This window comes from Lissotriton vulgaris, chromosome 12, assembly GCF_964263255.1.
Source record: "Lissotriton vulgaris chromosome 12, aLisVul1.2, whole genome shotgun sequence".
NCBI lineage: Eukaryota > Metazoa > Chordata > Amphibia > Caudata > Salamandridae > Lissotriton > Lissotriton vulgaris.
Window position 1 is genome coordinate 444514011 of NC_141700.1, and position 20822 is coordinate 444534832.

The 20822-nt window shown below is 30.1% G+C and overlaps 21 non-coding genes across 21 annotated transcripts; all 21 read right to left on the reverse strand.

Moving 5' to 3' along the window:
- Window positions 1-1038: 1038 nt before the first annotated feature.
- On the reverse strand, window positions 1039-1111 carry TRNAL-CAA (transfer RNA leucine (anticodon CAA)). Its single transcript has one exon. It is a non-coding gene; the product is annotated as a tRNA-Leu (tRNA).
- Window positions 1112-1547: 436 nt separating this feature from the next.
- Window positions 1548-1621, reverse strand: TRNAT-AGU (transfer RNA threonine (anticodon AGU)). Its single transcript has one exon. It is a non-coding gene; the product is annotated as a tRNA-Thr (tRNA).
- A 947-nt stretch (window positions 1622-2568) lies between these two features.
- Window positions 2569-2642, reverse strand: TRNAT-AGU (transfer RNA threonine (anticodon AGU)). The gene has a single exon. It is a non-coding gene; the product is annotated as a tRNA-Thr (tRNA).
- Window positions 2643-3077: 435 nt separating this feature from the next.
- TRNAT-CGU (transfer RNA threonine (anticodon CGU)) lies at window positions 3078-3150 on the reverse strand. Its single transcript has one exon. It is a non-coding gene; the product is annotated as a tRNA-Thr (tRNA).
- A 1963-nt stretch (window positions 3151-5113) lies between these two features.
- Window positions 5114-5186, reverse strand: TRNAL-CAA (transfer RNA leucine (anticodon CAA)). Its single transcript has one exon. It is a non-coding gene; the product is annotated as a tRNA-Leu (tRNA).
- A 436-nt stretch (window positions 5187-5622) lies between these two features.
- On the reverse strand, window positions 5623-5696 carry TRNAT-AGU (transfer RNA threonine (anticodon AGU)). The gene has a single exon. It is a non-coding gene; the product is annotated as a tRNA-Thr (tRNA).
- A 435-nt stretch (window positions 5697-6131) lies between these two features.
- On the reverse strand, window positions 6132-6204 carry TRNAT-CGU (transfer RNA threonine (anticodon CGU)). The gene has a single exon. It is a non-coding gene; the product is annotated as a tRNA-Thr (tRNA).
- A 945-nt stretch (window positions 6205-7149) lies between these two features.
- Window positions 7150-7222, reverse strand: TRNAT-CGU (transfer RNA threonine (anticodon CGU)). Its single transcript has one exon. It is a non-coding gene; the product is annotated as a tRNA-Thr (tRNA).
- A 944-nt stretch (window positions 7223-8166) lies between these two features.
- On the reverse strand, window positions 8167-8239 carry TRNAT-CGU (transfer RNA threonine (anticodon CGU)). The gene has a single exon. It is a non-coding gene; the product is annotated as a tRNA-Thr (tRNA).
- A 437-nt stretch (window positions 8240-8676) lies between these two features.
- On the reverse strand, window positions 8677-8750 carry TRNAT-AGU (transfer RNA threonine (anticodon AGU)). The gene has a single exon. It is a non-coding gene; the product is annotated as a tRNA-Thr (tRNA).
- Window positions 8751-9185: 435 nt separating this feature from the next.
- Window positions 9186-9258, reverse strand: TRNAT-CGU (transfer RNA threonine (anticodon CGU)). Its single transcript has one exon. It is a non-coding gene; the product is annotated as a tRNA-Thr (tRNA).
- A 1451-nt stretch (window positions 9259-10709) lies between these two features.
- Window positions 10710-10783, reverse strand: TRNAT-AGU (transfer RNA threonine (anticodon AGU)). The gene has a single exon. It is a non-coding gene; the product is annotated as a tRNA-Thr (tRNA).
- Window positions 10784-12236: 1453 nt separating this feature from the next.
- On the reverse strand, window positions 12237-12309 carry TRNAT-CGU (transfer RNA threonine (anticodon CGU)). Its single transcript has one exon. It is a non-coding gene; the product is annotated as a tRNA-Thr (tRNA).
- A 1963-nt stretch (window positions 12310-14272) lies between these two features.
- Window positions 14273-14345, reverse strand: TRNAL-CAA (transfer RNA leucine (anticodon CAA)). Its single transcript has one exon. It is a non-coding gene; the product is annotated as a tRNA-Leu (tRNA).
- A 436-nt stretch (window positions 14346-14781) lies between these two features.
- On the reverse strand, window positions 14782-14855 carry TRNAT-AGU (transfer RNA threonine (anticodon AGU)). The gene has a single exon. It is a non-coding gene; the product is annotated as a tRNA-Thr (tRNA).
- A 435-nt stretch (window positions 14856-15290) lies between these two features.
- Window positions 15291-15363, reverse strand: TRNAT-CGU (transfer RNA threonine (anticodon CGU)). The gene has a single exon. It is a non-coding gene; the product is annotated as a tRNA-Thr (tRNA).
- A 945-nt stretch (window positions 15364-16308) lies between these two features.
- On the reverse strand, window positions 16309-16381 carry TRNAT-CGU (transfer RNA threonine (anticodon CGU)). Its single transcript has one exon. It is a non-coding gene; the product is annotated as a tRNA-Thr (tRNA).
- Window positions 16382-17325: 944 nt separating this feature from the next.
- TRNAT-CGU (transfer RNA threonine (anticodon CGU)) lies at window positions 17326-17398 on the reverse strand. Its single transcript has one exon. It is a non-coding gene; the product is annotated as a tRNA-Thr (tRNA).
- A 437-nt stretch (window positions 17399-17835) lies between these two features.
- On the reverse strand, window positions 17836-17909 carry TRNAT-AGU (transfer RNA threonine (anticodon AGU)). The gene has a single exon. It is a non-coding gene; the product is annotated as a tRNA-Thr (tRNA).
- A 435-nt stretch (window positions 17910-18344) lies between these two features.
- Window positions 18345-18417, reverse strand: TRNAT-CGU (transfer RNA threonine (anticodon CGU)). Its single transcript has one exon. It is a non-coding gene; the product is annotated as a tRNA-Thr (tRNA).
- A 1451-nt stretch (window positions 18418-19868) lies between these two features.
- TRNAT-AGU (transfer RNA threonine (anticodon AGU)) lies at window positions 19869-19942 on the reverse strand. The gene has a single exon. It is a non-coding gene; the product is annotated as a tRNA-Thr (tRNA).
- Window positions 19943-20822: the final 880 nt, after the last annotated feature.

Below are 20822 nucleotides of genomic sequence, written 5' to 3' on the forward strand. Positions count from 1 at the left end.
AGCATGAAGAAAACAGTTAAATGCTGCTGAGATTTGAACTCAGGATTTCCTGTTTACGAGATAGGACCTTTAACCACTAAGCCACAGCACCAACGGTAATATTAAAAAATGCATAAATAATTTATTGTTGATGATGAAAATGTGTTTTCTGCTATAAATTCTTCTTTATATGTATTGTAATCTTAAACACGAAAAGATACTCAATCACTACGCAAGGATTCATATATTTTAATAAACAGGTACTCTTATAAAACCCAATTTCATTTCTTGAATTCTTTACAATTTTTTTCATGAAGGTAATAATATTGCTCCAATCTTGGTAGGCATTTCATCTACGTCTTTCTCATAGATATGTACTTTTTTTCATTTTGCAATAACAGTATTCATTCTATAATCTTGAAAATACCTGGGTTTTTATAAGGTTAAAGGTGATCTGTTCAACAGTAAGATGAATCAGACTTTTATATTTTAATTGTATCGGAATAAGACCTAATGAAAATGATTTGTTATATAACAATGAGAAAATGCAAGGCACTGCTGAGAGATGAACTCAGGATCTCCTGTTTACTAGACAGGCGCTTTAACCAGCTAAGCCACAGCACCCACTTGATTCTTAAATTTGAAACACTTTTCTTTATGGTGTTCAAGAGAATATTGCTTTTTCACTTTCATATTCTTTTCTAAGTTCACACACTTCTCTACTCATAAACTTAAGATGAATGAAGACTCTTCACTTATTCAAAAACACCTCTCTAATTTGAAGTTTACCCTATTCATATCATTTTAAAATATACCTTGCTGAAGTATGGATTAGTTGAATTCAACAATAGAGTGATCATTCACCTCTATCTTGTTCTTTGTCATTTTCTTTTCCCTATTTCAGTCAATGCATTCCTGCAAAAATCTTCACAATACCAAGCATTTTATTTAATGTTTAAGATAACTTATTCTAAAGTTCATAGAACCAGATGTTTATTCTTAAATTGTATTCAACATTTGTTTGATGAAAATTATTCGGAAAGCATGGAGAAAACATTTAGGTGCTGCTGAGATTTGAACTCAGGATTTCCTGTTTTTGAGACAGGCGCTTTAACCACTAAGCCACAGCACCAACGTTAATAGCAAGAAATGCATACATAATTTATTGTTGATTATGAAAATGTGTTTCCTGCTATAAATTCTTCTTTATATGTATTGTAATCTTAAACACGAAAACATACTCAATCACTACGCAAGTATTAATATGTTTTAATAAACAGGTACTCTTATAAAACCCAATTTCATTTCTTGAATTCTTTACAATTTTTTTCATGAAGGTAATAATATTGCTCCAATCTAGGTAGACATTTCATCTACGTATTTCTCCTAGATATGTATTTTTTTCATTTTGCAATAACAGTATTCATTCTATAATCTTGAAAATACTTGGGTTTTTATAAGGTTAAAGATGATCTGTTCAACAGTAAGATGAATCAGACTTTTATATTTTAATTGTATCGGAATAAGACCTAATGAAAATGATTTGTTATATAACAATGAGAAAAGCAAGGCGCTGCTGAGATTTGAACTCAGGATCTCCTGTTTACTAGACAGGCGCTTTAACCAGCTAAGCCACAGCACCCACTTGATTCTTAAATTTGAAACACTTTTCTTTATGGTGTTCAAGAGAATATTGCTTTTTCACTTTCATATTCTTTTCTAAGTTCACACCCTGCTCTACTCAAACACTTAAGATGAATGAAGACTCTTCACTTATTCAAAAACACCTCTCTAATTTGAAGTTTACCCTATTCATATCATTTTAAAATATACCTTGCTGAAGAATGGATTAGTTGAATTCAACAATAGAGTGAACATTCACCTCTATCTTGTTCTTTGTCATTTTCTTATCCCTATTTCAGTCAATGCATTCCTAAGAAATTCTTCACAATACCAAGCATTTTATTTAATTTTTAAGATAACTTATTCTAAAGTTCATAGAACCAGATGTTTATTCTTAAATTGTATTCAACATTTGTTTGATGAAAATTTTTCGGAAAGCATGGAGAAAACATTTAGGTGCTGCTGAGATTTGAACTCAGGATTTCCTGTTTACGAGAAAGGCGCTTTAACCACTAAGCCACAGCACCAACGTTAATAGTAAGAAATGCATAAATTATTCATTGTTGATGATGAAAATGTGTTTCCTGCTATAAATTCTTCTTTATATGTATTGTAATCTTAAACAGGAAAACATACTCAATCACTACGCAAGTATTAATATGTTTTAATAAACAGGTACTCTTATTAAACCCAATTTCATTTCTTGAATTCTTTACAATTTTTTTTCATGAAGGTAATAATATTACTCCAATCTAGGTAGACATTTCATCTACGTCTTTCTCATAGATATGTATTTTTTTCATTTTGCAATAACATTATTCATTCTATAATCTTGAAAATACTTGGGTTTTTATAAGGTTAAAGATGATCTGTTCAACAGTAAGATGAATCAGACTTTTATATTTTAATTGTATTGGAATAAGACCTAATGAAAATGATTTGTTATATATTACAATGAGAAAAGCAAGGCGCTGCTGAGATTTGAACTCAGGATCTCCTGTTTACTAGACAGGCGCTTTAACCAGCTAAGCCACAGCACCCACTTGATTCTTAAGTTTGAAACACTTTTCTTTATGGTGTTCAAGAGAATATTGCTTTTTCACTTTCATATTCTTTTCTAAGTTCACACACTTCTCTACTCAAACACTTAAGATGAATGAAGACTCTTCACTTATTCAAAAACACCTCTCTAATTTGAAGCTTACCCTATTCATATCATTTTAAAATATACCTTGCTGAAGAATGGATTAGTTGAATTCAACAATAGAGTGATCATTCACCTGTATCTTGTTCTTTGTCATTTTCTTTTCCCTATTTCAGTCAATGCATTCCTACAAAAATCTTCTCAATACCAAGCATTTTATTTAATTTTTAAGATAACTTATTCTAAAGTTCATAGAACCAGATGTTTATTCTTAAATTGTATTCAACATTTGTTTGATGAAAATTATTCGGAAAGCATGGAGAAAACAGTTAGGTGCTGTTGAGATTTGAACTCAGGATTTCCTGTTTACGAGACAGGCGCTTTAACCACTAAGCCACAGCACCAACGTTAATAGTAAGAAATGCATACATATTTATTGTTGAGGATGAAAATGTGTTTCCTGCTATATATTCTTCTTTATATGTATTCTAATCTTAAACACGAAAAAAACTCAATCACTACGCACGTATTATTATGTTTTAATAAACAGGTACTCATATAAAACTCAATTTCATTTCTTGAATTCTTAAAAAAAAAAATCATGAAGGTAATAATATTGCTCAAATCTAGGTAGAAATTTCATCTACGTCTTTCTCATAGATATGTATTTTTTTCATTTGGCAATAACAGTATTCATTCTATAATCTTGAAAATACTTGTGTTTTTATAAGGTTTAAGATGATCTGTTCAACAGTAAGATGAATCAGACTTTTATATTTTAATTGTATCGGAATAAGACCTAATGAAAATGATTTGTTATATAACAATGAGAAAAGCAAGGCAATGCTGAGAGTTGAACTCAGGATCTCCTGTTTACTAGACAGGCGCTTTAACCAGCTAAGCCACAGCACCCACTTGATTCTTAAATTTGATACACTTTTCTTTATGGTGTTCAAGAGAATATTGCTTTTTCACTTTCATATTCTTTTCTAAGTTCACACACTTCTCTACTCAAACACTTAAGATGAATGAAGACTCTTCACTTATTCAAAAACACCTCTCTAATTTGAAGTTTTCCCTATTCATATCATTTTAAAATATACCTTGCTGAAGAATGGATTAGTTGAATTCAACAATAGAGTGATCATTCACCTCTATCTTGTTCTTTGTCATTTTCTTTTCCCTATTTCAATCAATGCATTCCTACAAAAATCCTCACAATACCAAGTATTTAATTTAATTTTTAAGATAACTTATTCTAAAGTTCATAGAACCAGATGTTTATACTTAAATTGTATTCATCACTTGTTTGATGAAAATTATTCGGAAAGCATGAAGAAAACAGTTAAATGCTGCTGAGATTTGAACTCAGGATTTCCTGTTTACGAGATAGGACCTTTAACCACTAAGCCACAGCACCAACGGTAATATTAAAAAATGCATAAATAATTTATTGTTGATGATGAAAATGTGTTTTCTGCTATAAATTCTTCTTTATATGTATTGTAATCTTAAACACGAAAAGATACTCAATCACTACGCAAGGATTCATATATTTTAATAAACAGGTACTCTTATAAAACCCAATTTCATTTCTTGAATTCTTTACAATTTTTTTCATGAAGGTAATAATATTGCTCCAATCTTGGTAGGCATTTCATCTACGTCTTTCTCATAGATATGTACTTTTTTTCATTTTGCAATAACAGTATTCATTCTATAATCTTGAAAATACCTGGGTTTTTATAAGGTTAAAGGTGATCTGTTCAACAGTAAGATGAATCAGACTTTTATATTTTAATTGTATCGGAATAAGACCTAATGAAAATGATTTGTTATATAACAATGAGAAAATGCAAGGCACTGCTGAGAGATGAACTCAGGATCTCCTGTTTACTAGACAGGCGCTTTAACCAGCTAAGCCACAGCACCCACTTGATTCTTAAATTTGAAACACTTTTCTTTATGGTGTTCAAGAGAATATTGCTTTTTCACTTTCATATTCTTTTCTAAGTTCACACACTTCTCTACTCATAAACTTAAGATGAATGAAGACTCTTCACTTATTCAAAAACACCTCTCTAATTTGAAGTTTACCCTATTCATATCATTTTAAAATATACCTTGCTGAAGTATGGATTAGTTGAATTCAACAATAGAGTGATCATTCACCTCTATCTTGTTCTTTGTCATTTTCTTTTCCCCATTTCAGTCAATGCATTCCTACAAAAATCTTCACAATACCAAGCATTTTATTTAATGTTTAAGATAACTTATTCTAAAGTTCATAGAACCAGATGTTTATTCTTAAATTGTATTCAACATTTGTTTGATGAAAATTATTCGGAAAGCATGGAGAAAACATTTAGGTGCTGCTGAGATTTGAACTCAGGATTTCCTGTTTTTGAGACAGGCGCTTTAACCACTAAGCCACAGCACCAACGTTAATAGCAAGAAATGCATACATAATTTATTGTTGATTATGAAAATGTGTTTCCTGCTATAAATTCTTCTTTATATGTATTGTAATCTTAAACACGAAAACATACTCAATCACTACGCAAGTATTAATATGTTTTAATAAACAGGTACTCTTATAAAACCCAATTTCATTTCTTGAATTCTTTACAATTTTTTTCATGAAGGTAATAATATTCCTCCAATCTAGGTAGACATTTCATCTACGTATTTCTCCTAGATATGTATTTTTTTCATTTTGCAATAACAGTATTCATTCTATAATCTTGAAAATACTTGGGTTTTTATAAGGTTAAAGATGATCTGTTCAACAGTAAGATGAATCAGACTTTTATATTTTAATTGTATCGGAATAAGACCTAATGAAAATGATTTGTTATATAACAATGAGAAAAGCAAGGCGCTGCTGAGATTTGAACTCAGGATCTCCTGTTTACTAGACAGGCGCTTTAACCAGCTAAGCCACAGCACCCACTTGATTCTTAAATTTGAAACACTTTTCTTTATGGTGTTCAAGAGAATATTGCTTTTTCACTTTCATATTCTTTTCTAAGTTCACACACTTCTCTACTCAAACACTTAAGATGAATGAAGACTCTTCACTTATTCAAAAACACCTCTCTAATTTGAAGTTTACCCTATTCATATCATTTTAAAATATACCTTGCTGAAGAATGGATTAGTTGAATTCAACAATAGAGTGAACATTCACCTCTATCTTGTTCTTTGTCATTTTCTTATCCCTATTTCAGTCAATGCATTCCTAAGAAATTCTTCACAATACCAAGCATTTTATTTAATTTTTAAGATAACTTATTCTAAAGTTCATAGAACCAGATGTTTATTCTTAAATTGTATTCAACATTTGTTTGATGAAAATTTTTCGGAAAGCATGGAGAAAACATTTAGGTGCTGCTGAGATTTGAACTCAGGATTTCCTGTTTACGAGACAGGCGCTTTAACCACTAAGCCACAGCACCAACGTTAATAGTAAGAAATGCATACATAATTTATTGTTGATGATGAAAATGTGTTTCCTGCTATAAATTCTTCTTTATATGTATTGTAATCTTAAACACGAAAACATACTCAATCACTACGCAAGTATTAATATGTTTTAATAAACAGGTACTCTTATATAACCCAATTTCATTTCTTGAATTCTTTACAATTTTTTTCATGAAGGTAATAATATTGCTCCAATCTAGGTAGACATTTCATCTACGTCTTTCTCATAGATATGTATTTTTTTCATTTTGCAATAACAGTATTCATTCTATAATCTTGAAAATACTTGGGTTTTTATAAGGTTAAAGATGATCTCTTCAACAGTAAGATGAATCAGACTTTTATATTTTAATTGTATCGGAATAAGACCTAATGAAAATGATTTGTTATATAACAATGAGAAAAGCAATGCACTGCTCAGAGTTGAACTCAGGATCTCCTGTTTACTAGACAGGCGCTTTAACCAGTTAAGCCACAGCACCCACTTGATTCTTTATTTTGAAACACTTTTCTTTATGCTGTTCAAGAGAATATTGCTTTTTCACTTTCATATTCTTTTCTAAGTTCACACACTTCTCTACTCAAACACTTAAGATGAATGAAGACTCTTCACTTATTCAAAAACACCTCTCTAATTTGAAGTTTACCCTATTCATATCATTTTAAAATATCCCTTGCTGAAGAATGGATTAGTTGAATTCAACAATAGAGTGATCATTCACCTCTATCTTGTTCTTTGTCATTTTCTTTTCCCTATTTCAGTCAATGCATTCCTACAAAAATCTTCACAATACCAAGCATTTTATTTAATTTTTAAGATAACTTATTCTAAAGTTCATAGATCCAGATGTTTATTCTTAAATTGTATTCAACATTTATTTGATGTAAATTATTCGGAAAGCATGGAGAAAACATTTAGGTGCTGCTGAGATTTGAACTCAGGATTTCCTGTTTACGAGACAGGCGCTTTAACCACTAAGCCACAGCACCAACGTTAATAGTATGAAATGCATACATAATTTATTGTTGATGATGAAAATGTGTTTCCTGCTATAAATTCTTCTTTATATGTATTGTAATCTTAAACACGAAAACATACTCAATAACTACGCAAGTATTAATATGTTTTGATAAACAGGTACTCTTATAAAACTCAATTTCATTTCTTGAATTCTTTAAAAAAAAATCATGAAGGTATTAATATTGCTCAAATCTAGGTAGAAATTTCATCTACGTCTTTCTCATAGATATGTATTTTTTTCATTTTGCAATAACAGTATTCATTCTATAATCTTAAAAATACTTGTGTTTTTATAAGGTTTAAGATGATCTGTTCAACAGTAAGATGAATCAGACTTTTATATTTTAATTGTATCGGAATAAGACCTAATGAAAATGATTTGTTATATAACAATGAGAAAAGCAAGGGACTGCTGAGAGTTGAACTCAGGATCTCCTGTTTACTAGACAGGCGCTTTAACCAGCTAAGCCACAGCACCCACTTGATTCTTAAATTTGAAACACTTTTCTTTATGGTGTTCAAGAGAATATTGCTTTTTCACTTTCATATTCTTTTCTAAGTTCACACACTTCTCTACTCAAACACTTAAGATGAATGAAGACTCTTCACTTATTCAAAAACACCTCTCTAATTTGAAGTTTACCCTATTCATATCATTTTAAAATATACCTTGCTGAAGAATGGATTAGTTGAATTCAACAATAGAGTGATCATTCACCTCTATCTTGTTCTTTGTCATTTTCTTTTCCCTATTTCAGTCAATGCATTCCTACAAAAATCTTCACAATACCAAGCATTTTATTTAATTTTTAAGATAACTTATTCTAAAGTTCATAGAACCAGATGTTTATACTTAAATTGTATTCAACACTTGTTTGATGAAAACTATTCGGAAAGCATGGAGAAAACAGTTAAATGCTGCTGAGAATTGAACTCAGGATTTCCTGTTTACGAGACAGGAGCTTTAACCACTAAGCCACAGCACCAACAGTAACAGTAAAAAATGCATAAAGAAATTATTGTTAATGATGAAAATGTGTTTTCTGCTATAAATTCTTCTTTATATGTATTGTAATCTTAAACACGAAAAGATACTCAATCACTATGCAAGGATTAATATGTTTTAATAAGCAGGTACTCCTATAAAACCCAATTTCATTTCTTGAATTCTTTACAATTTTTTTTCATGAAGGTAATAATATTGCTCCAATCTAGGTAGACATTTCATCTACATCTTTCTCATAGATATGTATTTTTTTCATTTTTCAATAACAGTATTCATTCTATAATCTTGAAAATACTTGGGTTTTTATAAGGTTAAAGATGATCTGTTCAACAGTAAGATGAATCAGACTTTTATATTTTAATTGTATCGGAATAAGACCTAATGAAAATGATTTGTTATATAACAATCAGAAAAGCAAGGCGCTGCTGAGATTTGAACTCAGGATCTCCTATTTACTAGACAGGCGCTTTAACCAGCTAAGCCACAGCACCCACTTGATTCTTTATTTTGAAACACTTTTCTTTATGGTGTTCAAGAGAATATTGCTTTTTCACTTTTATATTCTTTTCTAAGTTCACACACTTCTCTACTCAAACACTTAAGATGAATGAAGACTCCTCACTTATTCAAAAACACCTCTCTAATTTGAAGTTTACCCTATTCATATCATTTTAAAATATACCTTGCTGAAGAATGGATTAGTTGAATTCAACAATAGAGTGATCATTCACCTCTATCTTGTTCTTTGTCATTTTCTTTTCCCTATTTCAGTCAATGCATTCCTACAAAAATCCTCACAATACCAAGTATTTTATTTAATTTTTAAGATAACTTATTCTAAAGTTCATAGAACCAGATGTTTATACTTAAATTGTATTCAACACTTGTTTGATGGAAATTATTCGGAAAGCATGGAGAAAACAGTTAAATGCTGCTGAGAATTGAACTCAGGATTTCCTGTTTACGAGACAGGAGCTTTAACCACTAAGCCACAGCACCAAAAGTAATAGTAAAAAATGCATAAAGAATTTATTGTTAATGATGAAAATTTGTTTTCTGCTATAAATTCTTCTTTATATGTATTGTAATCTTAAACACATAAAGATACTCAATCACTACGCAAGGATTAATATGTTTTAATAAACAGGTACTCTAATAAAACCCAATTTCATTTCTTGAATTCTTTACAATTTTTTTCATGAAGGTAATAATATTGCTCCAATCTAGGTAGACATTTCATCTACGTCTTTCTCATAGATATGTATTTTTTTCATTTTGCAATAACAGTATTCATTCTATAATCTTGAAAATACTTGGGTTTTTATAAGGTTAAAGATGATCTGTTCAACAGTAAGATGAATCAGACTTTTATATTTTAATTGTATCGGAATAAGACCTAATGAAAATGATTTGTTATATAACAACGAGAAAAGCAAGGCACTGCTCAGAGTTGAACTCAGGATCTCCTGTTTACTAGACAGGCGCTTTAACCAGCTAAGCCACAGCACCCACTTGATTCTTAAATTTGAAACACTTTTCTTTAGGGTGTTCAAGAGAATATTGCTTTTTCACTTTCATATTCTTTTCTAAGTTCACACACTTCTCTACTCAAACACTTAAGATGAATGAAGACTCTTCACTTATTCAAAAACACCTCTCTAATTTGAAGTTTACCCTATTCATATCATTTTAAAATATCCCTTGCTGAAGAATGGATTAGTTGAATTCAACAATAGAGTGATCATTCACCTCTATCTTGTTCTTTGTCATTTTCTTTTCCCTATTTCAGTCAATGCATTCCTACAAAAATCTTCACAATACCAAGAATTTTAATGTTTAAGATAACTTATTCTAAAGTTCATAGATCCAGATGTTTATTCTTAAATTGTATTCAACATGCGTTTGATGTAAATTATTCGGAAAGCATGGAGAAAACAGTTAGGTTCTGCTGAGATTTGAACTCAGGATTTCCTGTTTACGAGAAAGGCGCTTTAACCACTAAGCCACAGCACCAACGTTAATAGTAAGAAATGCATAAATTATTCATTGTTGATGATGAAAATGTGTTTCCTGCTATAAATCCTTCTTTATATGTATTGTAATCTTAAACAGGAAAACATACTCAATCACTACGCAAGTATTAATATGTTTTAATAAACAGGTACTCTTATAAAACCCAATTTCATTTCTTGAATTCTTTACAATTTTTTTTCATGAAGGTAATAATATTACTCCAATCTAGGTAGACATTTCATCTACGTCTTTCTCATAGATATGTATTTTTTTCATTTTGCAATAACATTATTCATTCTATAATCTTGAAAATACTTGGGTTTTTATAAGGTTAAAGATGATCTGTTCAACAGTAAGATGAATCAGACTTTTATATTTTAATTGTATCGGAATAAGACCTAATGAAAATGATTTGTTATATAACAATCAGAAAAGCAAGGCGCTGCTGAGATTTGAACTCAGGATCTCCTATTTACTAGACAGGCGCTTTAACCAGCTAAGCCACAGCACCCACTTGATTCTTTATTTTGAAACACTTTTCTTTATGGTGTTCAAGAGAATATTGCTTTTTCACTTTTATATTCTTTTCTAAGTTCACATACTTCTCTACTCACACACTTAAGATGAATGAAGACTCCTCACTTATTCAAAAACACCTCTCTAATTTGAAGTTTACCCTATTCATATCATTTTAAAATATACCTTGCTGAAGAATGGATTAGTTGAATTCAACAATAGAGTGATCATTCACCTCTATCTTGTTCTTTGTCATTTTCTTTTCCCTATTTCAGTCAATGCATTCCTACAAAAATCCTCACAATACCAAGTATTTTATTTAATTTTTAAGATAACTTATTCTAAAGTTCATAGAACCAGATGTTTATACTTAAATTGTATTCAACACTTGTTTGATGGAAATTATTCGGAAAGCATGGAGAAAACAGTTAAATGCTGCTGAGAATTGAACTCAGGATTTCCTGTTTACGAGACAGGAGCTTTAACCACTAAGCAACAGCACCAACAGTAATAGTAAAAAATGCATAAAGAATTTATTGTTAATGATGAAAATTTGTTTTCTGCTATAAATTCTTCTTTATATGTATTGTAATCTTAAACACAAAAAGATACTCAATCACTACGCAAGGATTAATATGTTTTAATAAACAGGTACTCTAATAAAACCCAATTTCATTTCTTGAATTCTTTACAATTTTTTTCATGAAGGTAATAATATTGCTCCAATCTAGGTAGACATTTCATCTACGTCTTTCTCATAGATATGTATTTTTTTCATTTTGCAATAACAGTATTCATTCTATAATCTTGAAAATACTTGGGTTTTTATAAGGTTAAAGATGATCTGTTCAACAGTAAGATGAATCAGACTTTTATATTTTAATTGTATCGGAATAAGACCTAATGAAAATGATTTGTTATATAACAATGAGAAAAGCAAGGCACTGCTCAGAGTTGAACTCAGGATCTCCTGTTTACTAGACAGGCACTTTAACCAGCTAAGCCACAGCACCCACTTGATTCTTAAATTTGAAACACTTTTCTTTAGGGTGTTCAAGAGAATATTGCTTTTTCACTTTCATATTCTTTTCTAAGTTCACACACTTCTCTACTCAAACACTTAAGATGAATGAAGACTCTTCACTTATTCAAAAACACCTCTCTAATTTGAAGCTTACCCTATTCATATCATTTTAAAATATACCTTGCTGAAGAATGGATTAGTTGAATTCAACAATAGAGTGATCATTCACCTGTATCTTGTTCTTTGTCATTTTCTTTTCCCTATTTCAGTCAATGCATTCCTACAAAAATCTTCTCAATACCAAGCATTTTATTTAATTTTTAAGATAACTTATTCTAAAGTTCATAGAACCAGATGTTTATTCTTAAATTGTATTCAACATTTGTTTGATGAAAATTATTCGGAAAGCATGGAGAAAACAGTTAGGTGCTGTTGAGATTTGAACTCAGGATTTCCTGTTTACGAGACAGGCGCTTTAACCACTAAGCCACAGCACCAACGTTAATAGTAAGAAATGCATACATATTTATTGTTGAGGATGAAAATGTGTTTCCTGCTATATATTCTTCTTTATATGTATTCTAATCTTAAACACGAAAAAAACTCAATCACTACGCACGTATTATTATGTTTTAATAAACAGGTACTCATATAAAACTCAATTTCATTTCTTGAATTCTTAAAAAAAAAAATCATGAAGGTAATAATATTGCTCAAATCTAGGTAGAAATTTCATCTACGTCTTTCTCATAGATATGTATTTTTTTCATTTGGCAATAACAGTATTCATTCTATAATCTTGAAAATACTTGTGTTTTTATAAGGTTTAAGATGATCTGTTCAACAGTAAGATGAATCAGACTTTTATATTTTAATTGTATCGGAATAAGACCTAATGAAAATGATTTGTTATATAACAATGAGAAAAGCAAGGCAATGCTGAGAGTTGAACTCAGGATCTCCTGTTTACTAGACAGGCGCTTTAACCAGCTAAGCCACAGCACCCACTTGATTCTTAAATTTGAAACACTTTTCTTTATGGTGTTCAAGAGAATATTGCTTTTTCACTTTCATATTCTTTTCTAAGTTCACACACTTCTCTACTCAAACACTTAAGATGAATGAAGACTCTTCACTTATTCAAAAACACCTCTCTAATTTGAAGTTTTCCCTATTCATATCATTTTAAAATATACCTTGCTGAAGAATGGATTAGTTGAATTCAACAATAGAGTGATCATTCACCTCTATCTTGTTCTTTGTCATTTTCTTTTCCCTATTTCAATCAATGCATTCCTACAAAAATCCTCACAATACCAAGTATTTAATTTAATTTTTAAGATAACTTATTCTAAAGTTCATAGAACCAGATGTTTATACTTAAATTGTATTCATCACTTGTTTGATGAAAATTATTCGGAAAGCATGAAGAAAACAGTTAAATGCTGCTGAGATTTGAACTCAGGATTTCCTGTTTACGAGATAGGACCTTTAACCACTAAGCCACAGCACCAACGGTAATATTAAAAAATGCATAAATAATTTATTGTTGATGATGAAAATGTGTTTTCTGCTATAAATTCTTCTTTATATGTATTGTAATCTTAAACACGAAAAGATACTCAATCACTACGCAAGGATTCATATATTTTAATAAACAGGTACTCTTATAAAACCCAATTTCATTTCTTGAATTCTTTACAATTTTTTTCATGAAGGTAATAATATTGCTCCAATCTTGGTAGGCATTTCATCTACGTCTTTCTCATAGATATGTACTTTTTTTCATTTTGCAATAACAGTATTCATTCTATAATCTTGAAAATACCTGGGTTTTTATAAGGTTAAAGGTGATCTGTTCAACAGTAAGATGAATCAGACTTTTATATTTTAATTGTATCGGAATAAGACCTAATGAAAATGATTTGTTATATAACAATGAGAAAATGCAAGGCACTGCTGAGAGATGAACTCAGGATCTCCTGTTTACTAGACAGGCGCTTTAACCAGCTAAGCCACAGCACCCACTTGATTCTTAAATTTGAAACACTTTTCTTTATGGTGTTCAAGAGAATATTGCTTTTTCACTTTCATATTCTTTTCTAAGTTCACACACTTCTCTACTCATAAACTTAAGATGAATGAAGACTCTTCACTTATTCAAAAACACCTCTCTAATTTGAAGTTTACCCTATTCATATCATTTTAAAATATACCTTGCTGAAGTATGGATTAGTTGAATTCAACAATAGAGTGATCATTCACCTCTATCTTGTTCTTTGTCATTTTCTTTTCCCCATTTCAGTCAATGCATTCCTACAAAAATCTTCACAATACCAAGCATTTTATTTAATGTTTAAGATAACTTATTCTAAAGTTCATAGAACCAGATGTTTATTCTTAAATTGTATTCAACATTTGTTTGATGAAAATTATTCGGAAAGCATGGAGAAAACATTTAGGTGCTGCTGAGATTTGAACTCAGGATTTCCTGTTTTTGAGACAGGCGCTTTAACCACTAAGCCACAGCACCAACGTTAATAGCAAGAAATGCATACATAATTTATTGTTGATTATGAAAATGTGTTTCCTGCTATAAATTCTTCTTTATATGTATTGTAATCTTAAACACGAAAACATACTCAATCACTACGCAAGTATTAATATGTTTTAATAAACAGGTACTCTTATAAAACCCAATTTCATTTCTTGAATTCTTTACAATTTTTTTCATGAAGGTAATAATATTCCTCCAATCTAGGTAGACATTTCATCTACGTATTTCTCCTAGATATGTATTTTTTTCATTTTGCAATAACAGTATTCATTCTATAATCTTGAAAATACTTGGGTTTTTATAAGGTTAAAGATGATCTGTTCAACAGTAAGATGAATCAGACTTTTATATTTTAATTGTATCGGAATAAGACCTAATGAAAATGATTTGTTATATAACAATGAGAAAAGCAAGGCGCTGCTGAGATTTGAACTCAGGATCTCCTGTTTACTAGACAGGCGCTTTAACCAGCTAAGCCACAGCACCCACTTGATTCTTAAATTTGAAACACTTTTCTTTATGGTGTTCAAGAGAATATTGCTTTTTCACTTTCATATTCTTTTCTAAGTTCACACACTTCTCTACTCAAACACTTAAGATGAATGAAGACTCTTCACTTATTCAAAAACACCTCTCTAATTTGAAGTTTACCCTATTCATATCATTTTAAAATATACCTTGCTGAAGAATGGATTAGTTGAATTCAACAATAGAGTGAACATTCACCTCTATCTTGTTCTTTGTCATTTTCTTATCCCTATTTCAGTCAATGCATTCCTAAGAAATTCTTCACAATACCAAGCATTTTATTTAATTTTTAAGATAACTTATTCTAAAGTTCATAGAACCAGATGTTTATTCTTAAATTGTATTCAACATTTGTTTGATGAAAATTTTTCGGAAAGCATGGAGAAAACATTTAGGTGCTGCTGAGATTTGAACTCAGGATTTCCTGTTTACGAGACAGGCGCTTTAACCACTAAGCCACAGCACCAACGTTAATAGTAAGAAATGCATACATAATTTATTGTTGATGATGAAAATGTGTTTCCTGCTATAAATTCTTCTTTATATGTATTGTAATCTTAAACACGAAAACATACTCAATCACTACGCAAGTATTAATATGTTTTAATAAACAGGTACTCTTATATAACCCAATTTCATTTCTTGAATTCTTTACAATTTTTTTCATGAAGGTAATAATATTGCTCCAATCTAGGTAGACATTTCATCTACGTCTTTCTCATAGATATGTATTTTTTTCATTTTGCAATAACAGTATTCATTCTATAATCTTGAAAATACTTGGGTTTTTATAAGGTTAAAGATGATCTCTTCAACAGTAAGATGAATCAGACTTTTATATTTTAATTGTATCGGAATAAGACCTAATGAAAATGATTTGTTATATAACAATGAGAAAAGCAATGCACTGCTCAGAGTTGAACTCAGGATCTCCTGTTTACTAGACAGGCGCTTTAACCAGTTAAGCCACAGCACCCACTTGATTCTTTATTTTGAAACACTTTTCTTTATGCTGTTCAAGAGAATATTGCTTTTTCACTTTCATATTCTTTTCTAAGTTCACACACTTCTCTACTCAAACACTTAAGATGAATGAAGACTCTTCACTTATTCAAAAACACCTCTCTAATTTGAAGTTTACCCTATTCATATCATTTTAAAATATCCCTTGCTGAAGAATGGATTAGTTGAATTCAACAATAGAGTGATCATTCACCTCTATCTTGTTCTTTGTCATTTTCTTTTCCCTATTTCAGTCAATGCATTCCTACAAAAATCTTCACAATACCAAGCATTTTATTTAATTTTTAAGATAACTTATTCTAAAGTTCATAGATCCAGATGTTTATTCTTAAATTGTATTCAACATTTATTTGATGTAAATTATTCGGAAAGCATGGAGAAAACATTTAGGTGCTGCTGAGATTTGAACTCAGGATTTCCTGTTTACGAGACAGGCGCTTTAACCACTAAGCCACAGCACCAACGTTAATAGTATGAAATGCATACATAATTTATTGTTGATGATGAAAATGTGTTTCCTGCTATAAATTCTTCTTTATATGTATTGTAATCTTAAACACGAAAACATACTCAATAACTACGCAAGTATTAATATGTTTTGATAAACAGGTACTCTTATAAAACTCAATTTCATTTCTTGAATTCTTTAAAAAAAAATCATGAAGGTATTAATATTGCTCAAATCTAGGTAGAAATTTCATCTACGTCTTTCTCATAGATATGTATTTTTTTCATTTTGCAATAACAGTATTCATTCTATAATCTTAAAAATACTTGTGTTTTTATAAGGTTTAAGATGATCTGTTCAACAGTAAGATGAATCAGACTTTTATATTTTAATTGTATCGGAATAAGACCTAATGAAAATGATTTGTTATATAACAATGAGAAAAGCAAGGGACTGCTGAGAGTTGAACTCAGGATCTCCTGTTTACTAGACAGGCGCTTTAACCAGCTAAGCCACAGCACCCACTTGATTCTTAAATTTGAAACACTTTTCTTTATGGTGTTCAAGAGAATATTGCTTTTTCACTTTCATATTCTTTTCTAAGTTCACACACTTCTCTACTCAAACACTTAAGATGAATGAAGACTCTTCACTTATTCAAAAACACCTCTCTAATTTGAAGTTTACCCTATTCATATCATTTTAAAATATACCTTGCTGAAGAATGGATTAGTTGAATTCAACAATAGAGTGATCATTCACCTCTATCTTGTTCTTTGTCATTTTCTTTTCCCTATTTCAGTCAATGCATTCCTACAAAAATCTTCACAATACCAAGCATTTTATTTAATTTTTAAGATAACTTATTCTAAAGTTCATAGAACCAGATGTTTATACTTAAATTGTATTCAACACTTGTTTGATGAAAACTATTCGGAAAGCATGGAGAAAACAGTTAAATGCTGCTGAGAATTGAACTCAGGATTTCCTGTTTACGAGACAGGAGCTTTAACCACTAAGCCACAGCACCAACAGTAACAGTAAAAAATGCATAAAGAAATTATTGTTAATGATGAAAATGTGTTTTCTGCTATAAATTCTTCTTTATATGTATTGTAATCTTAAACACGAAAAGATACTCAATCACTATGCAAGGATTAATATGTTTTAATAAGCAGGTACTCCTATAAAACCCAATTTCATTTCTTGAATTCTTTACAATTTTTTTTCATGAAGGTAATAATATTGCTCCAATCTAGGTAGACATTTCATCTACATCTTTCTCATAGATATGTATTTTTTTCATTTTTCAATAACAGTATTCATTCTATAATCTTGAAAATACTTGGGTTTTTATAAGGTTAAAGATGATCTGTTCAACAGTAAGATGAATCAGACTTTTATATTTTAATTGTATCGGAATAAGACCTAATGAAAATGATTTGTTATATAACAATCAGAAAAGCAAGGCGCTGCTGAGATTTGAACTCAGGATCTCCTATTTACTAGACAGGCGCTTTAACCAGCTAAGCCACAGCACCCACTTGATTCTTTATTTTGAAACACTTTTCTTTATGGTGTTCAAGAGAATATTGCTTTTTCACTTTTATATTCTTTTCTAAGTTCACACACTTCTCTACTCAAACACTTAAGATGAATGAAGACTCCTCACTTATTCAAAAACACCTCTCTAATTTGAAGTTTACCCTATTCATATCATTTTAAAATATACCTTGCTGAAGAATGGATTAGTTGAATTCAACAATAGAGTGATCATTCACCTCTATCTTGTTCTTTGTCATTTTCTTTTCCCTATTTCAGTCAATGCATTCCTACAAAAATCCTCACAATACCAAGTATTTTATTTAATTTTTAAGATAACTTATTCTAAAGTTCATAGAACCAGATGTTTATACTTAAATTGTATTCAACACTTGTTTGATGGAAATTATTCGGAAAGCATGGAGAAAACAGTTAAATGCTGCTGAGAATTGAACTCAGGATTTCCTGTTTACGAGACAGGAGCTTTAACCACTAAGCCACAGCACCAAAAGTAATAGTAAAAAATGCATAAAGAATTTATTGTTAATGATGAAAATTTGTTTTCTGCTATAAATTCTTCTTTATATGTATTGTAATCTTAAACACATAAAGATACTCAATCACTACGCAAGGATTAATATGTTTTAATAAACAGGTACTCTAATAAAACCCAATTTCATTTCTTGAATTCTTTACAATTTTTTTCATGAAGGTAATAATATTGCTCCAATCTAGGTAGACATTTCATCTACGTCTTTCTCATAGATATGTATTTTTTTCATTTTGCAATAACAGTATTCATTCTATAATCTTGAAAATACTTGGGTTTTTATAAGGTTAAAGATGATCTGTTCAACAGTAAGATGAATCAGACTTTTATATTTTAATTGTATCGGAATAAGACCTAATGAAAATGATTTGTTATATAACAACGAGAAAAGCAAGGCACTGCTCAGAGTTGAACTCAGGATCTCCTGTTTACTAGACAGGCGCTTTAACCAGCTAAGCCACAGCACCCACTTGATTCTTAAATTTGAAACACTTTTCTTTAGGGTGTTCAAGAGAATATTGCTTTTTCACTTTCATATTCTTTTCTAAGTTCACACACTTCTCTACTCAAACACTTAAGATGAATGAAGACTCTTCACTTATTCAAAAACACCTCTCTAATTTGAAGTTTACCCTATTCATATCATTTTAAAATATCCCTTGCTGAAGAATGGATTAGTTGAATTCAACAATAGAGTGATCATTCACCTCTATCTTGTTCTTTGTCATTTTCTTTTCCCTATTTCAGTCAATGCATTCCTACAAAAATCTTCACAATACCAAGAATTTTAATGTTTAAGATAACTTATTCTAAAGTTCATAGATCCAGATGTTTATTCTTAAATTGTATTCAACATGCGTTTGATGTAAATTATTCGGAAAGCATGGAGAAAACAGTTAGGTTCTGCTGAGATTTGAACTCAGGATTTCCTGTTTACGAGAAAGGCGCTTTAACCACTAAGCCACAGCACCAACGTTAATAGTAAGAAATGCATAAATTATTCATTGTTGATGATGAAAATGTGTTTCCTGCTATAAATCCTTCTTTATATGTATTGTAATCTTAAACAGGAAAACATACTCAATCACTACGCAAGTATTAATATGTTTTAATAAACAGGTACTCTTATAAAACCCAATTTCATTTCTTGAATTCTTTACAATTTTTTTTCATGAAGGTAATAATATTACTCCAATCTAGGTAGACATTTCATCTACGTCTTTCTCATAGATATGTATTTTTTTCATTTTGCAATAACATTATTCATTCTATAATCTTGAAAATACTTGGGTTTTTATAAGGTTAAAGATGATCTGTTCAACAGTAAGATGAATCAGACTTTTATATTTTAATTGTATCGGAATAAGACCTAATGAAAATGATTTGTTATATAACAATCAGAAAAGCAAGGCGCTGCTGAGATTTGAACTCAGGATCTCCTATTTACTAGACAGGCGCTTTAACCAGCTAAGCCACAGCACCCACTTGATTCTTTATTTTGAAACACTTTTCTTTATGGTGTTCAAGAGAATATTGCTTTTTCACTTTTATATTCTTTTCTAAGTTCACATACTTCTCTACTCACACACTTAAGATGAATGAAGACTCCTCACTTATTCAAAAACACCTCTCTAATTTGAAGTTTACCCTATTCATATCATTTTAAAATATACCTTGCTGAAGAATGGATTAGTTGAATTCAACAATAGAGTGATCATTCACCTCTATCTTGTTCTTTGTCATTTTCTTTTCCCTATTTCAGTCAATGCATTCCTACAAAAATCCTCACAATACCAAGTATTTTATTTAATTTTTAAGATAACTTATTCTAAAGTTCATAGAACCAGATGTTTATACTTAAATTGTATTCAACACTTGTTTGATGGAAATTATTCGGAAAGCATGGAGAAAACAGTTAAATGCTGCTGAGAATTGAACTCAGGATTTCCTGTTTACGAGACAGGAGCTTTAACCACTAAGCAACAGCACCAACAGTAATAGTAAAAAATGCATAAAGAATTTATTGTTAATGATGAAAATTTGTTTTCTGCTATAAATTCTTCTTTATATGTATTGTAATCTTAAACACAAAAAGATACTCAATCACTACGCAAGGATTAATATGTTTTAATAAACAGGTACTCTAATAAAACCCAATTTCATTTCTTGAATTCTTTACAATTTTTTTCATGAAGGTAATAATATTGCTCCAATCTAGGTAGACATTTCATCTACGTCTTTCTCATAGATATGTATTTTTTTCATTTTGCAATAACAGTATTCATTCTATAATCTTGAAAATACTTGGGTTTTTATAAGGTTAAAGATGATCTGTTCAACAGTAAGATGAATCAGACTTTTA